The 2,500-nt window shown below is 41.2% G+C and overlaps 1 protein-coding gene across 1 annotated transcript in view; it reads right to left on the reverse strand.

The window, feature by feature from the left end:
- Positions 1-1,945: 1,945 nt before the first annotated feature.
- LOC143282185 (arrestin domain-containing protein 17-like) overlaps positions 1,946-2,500 on the reverse strand; it is a 74,083-nt gene continuing 73,528 nt past the window's right edge. The window contains exon 7 of the mRNA XM_076587762.1: positions 1,946-2,500. This exon is cut by the window's right edge and continues 1,080 nt beyond it. The gene's annotated coding sequence lies outside the window, so the exon portion shown is untranslated.

Consider the following 2,500-nt stretch of genomic DNA (forward strand, 5'->3'; position numbering starts at 1 on the left):
AAGTGTGTGATTTTGATACACTGTCTTGTCACAGCTGTAAAGCGCTTGGAGTAAAATTATTTGATGACGCACCTTACAAATAAACATATTATTATTATTACCACTATTGTAAGTTCTTCTGACACGACTAAGCCGTTTTGAGTGTAGCTTACACACTGGCACTTTTTAATTGCCAAATACACATTGCCACATTCCGAGTGATAATTCCACTTCGTGACAAATCGATTGTCATAGTTTGATTGCTTGAAACACTGTCACATTTCGAGCGTCAAAGATACTTTGCTAAATTTCGAGTGCCATATTCACATGTCATGTATTATGAGCGCTTTATACACTCTGCCAAATGGCGACTGCCTAATAAACAATATCACATTTCGAGTGCCTAACACACTAGAGACTGCCCAATAAACAACATCGCATTTCGAGTGCCCAACACATTCTGTAAATTTTAGGGTGTCTTCAACATGCAGCAAAGTTGAGAGACCAATGTCTGTTGTGCAGCGGTGGTCCCGTGGTTTTGCTCCCAACCAGGACACGAGTGTCCACAGGTTCGAGTCCCAACAGACCTGGTGTGGTGGTCTGGGTGGTAGTCTTTCGGATGGGACGATAAGCCGAGACCACGTGTGTTGCATGCGCTTAGCGCACGTATAAAGACGACACCCCCCGCCTACCCCGTACTACCGAACAGAAACAAGAACGTTGTCAATGGCAAAAATCTGCAGAAAATCCACTTTCATAGCAAACCAAATACACTTGCATGCAGAAATGGGAACCAAGTTTGGGCTGGTCTGCACTGTGTCGCCACATTGCCCTGTGGGAGAACAGCCCGGATATCACACAGAGAAATCTGTCGTGACATCAATAGTGATACAATACATTTTGTATCGCCACGTTTCGTTCGCCTGTTACACGCTGTCACGTTTGATTGCCCTGTGGACATCAGAACATCACATTCCTTACACATTATCAACACCACCCTTTGTACAAACGTTTGTATATTTCACATACATTTCAGTTATCAAAAGATCATGCTTAACAAAGAAATCAGCCAGCCAAAATATACCCTGTATTCTGTACTATCAATTACGACTTAATAAACGATAACATTCAAGTGTCAAAATGAATGCTCATAAGCTAATGTCTGCTACAACCGACAGTAAATGTGACGGGACACAAAACAATATTCATTCACAATACGTATTTCGCTGGCACTGCGTAAATACAGTTCGTGATATTCACAACCCATGTATTATTCATGATTCATCGGAACACTTGCCATCTTTCTTTTTTCTTGCATCATTTATCGACATGTTGATGATACCACGTAGTGTCTTGGGTAGCTAAAATAGGAACAAAAGATAGAAAAGAACTAGAGAAGGAAAGACTGAGAGGGAGAGAGAGAGACTGAGACAGAGAGAGAGAGAGAGAGAGAGAGAGAGAAGAGAAGGAGAAGAGGAGGAGGAGGAGGAGAAGAAGAAGAAGAAGAAGAAGAAGAAGAAGAAGAAGAAGAAGAAGAAGAAGAAATGAAGAAATGTGTATAAAAATTAGAATAAATTAAACTTCAGCTTTTTCTTTTCTATGACCAAATAAGAATGTTTGAGTTTTTAGCACGCCCATCTCATAAGACAACGACAAACAACGAGAGCAAAACCACCCAACAACAACAGCAACAACAACAACAACAACAACAATAACACCATTCCATCACTACCAAACAATTCGATGTGTGTTTTTTTTCTTTTTTTTTTAAACAACCAACCTAACAAAAACAAAACAAATTAAATCTACATCTCTGCCAGTTAACACATACACATCACTGAAACGACAGTGCACACACACACACACACACACACACACATATATATATACACACACACGAGCGCTTTTGTTAGCCATTTGGTGTGGGAGGGTGAGGGGTGGGGGGTGAGGCGGGGGGTGGGGGTGGGGGGGGGGGAGGGGCGGGTTAGATATCAAAATTTTTTTTTAATAAGGTGGGACGAAGCCTAAGGCCATCTTTAACTTCTTTCTTCTTCTCTATTTAAGAAAAAAAAAAAAAATCAGGTAAAGGACAGTCTTGTCACGGCATTCCTTGCCATCTGATTATCAGCAAGGAAGGGTAAAGAACGGGTCTATCATATCGTGTCTTACCGTCCCACTACCAGCAAGAGATGGTAAAGAACAGCTCTGTCACAGTGTGTCTTACCATATCACTACCAACAAGAGATGGTAAAGAACAGCCCTATCACATTGTGTCTTACCATATCACTACCAACAAGAGATGGTAAAGAACAGCTCTATCACAACGTGTCTTACCATATCACTACCAACAAGAGATGGTAAATAACAGCTCTATCACAGTGTGTCTTACCATTTCACTACCAACAAGAGAGGGTAAAGAACTGCTTTATCACAGAGTGTCTTACCAACTCACTACCAACAAGAGATGGTAAAGAGCAGCCCTATCACATTGTGTCTTACCATATCACTACCAACAAGAGGG

This window comes from Babylonia areolata, chromosome 5 (genome assembly GCF_041734735.1).
Source record: "Babylonia areolata isolate BAREFJ2019XMU chromosome 5, ASM4173473v1, whole genome shotgun sequence".
Classification (NCBI taxonomy): Eukaryota; Metazoa; Mollusca; class Gastropoda; order Neogastropoda; family Buccinidae; genus Babylonia; species Babylonia areolata.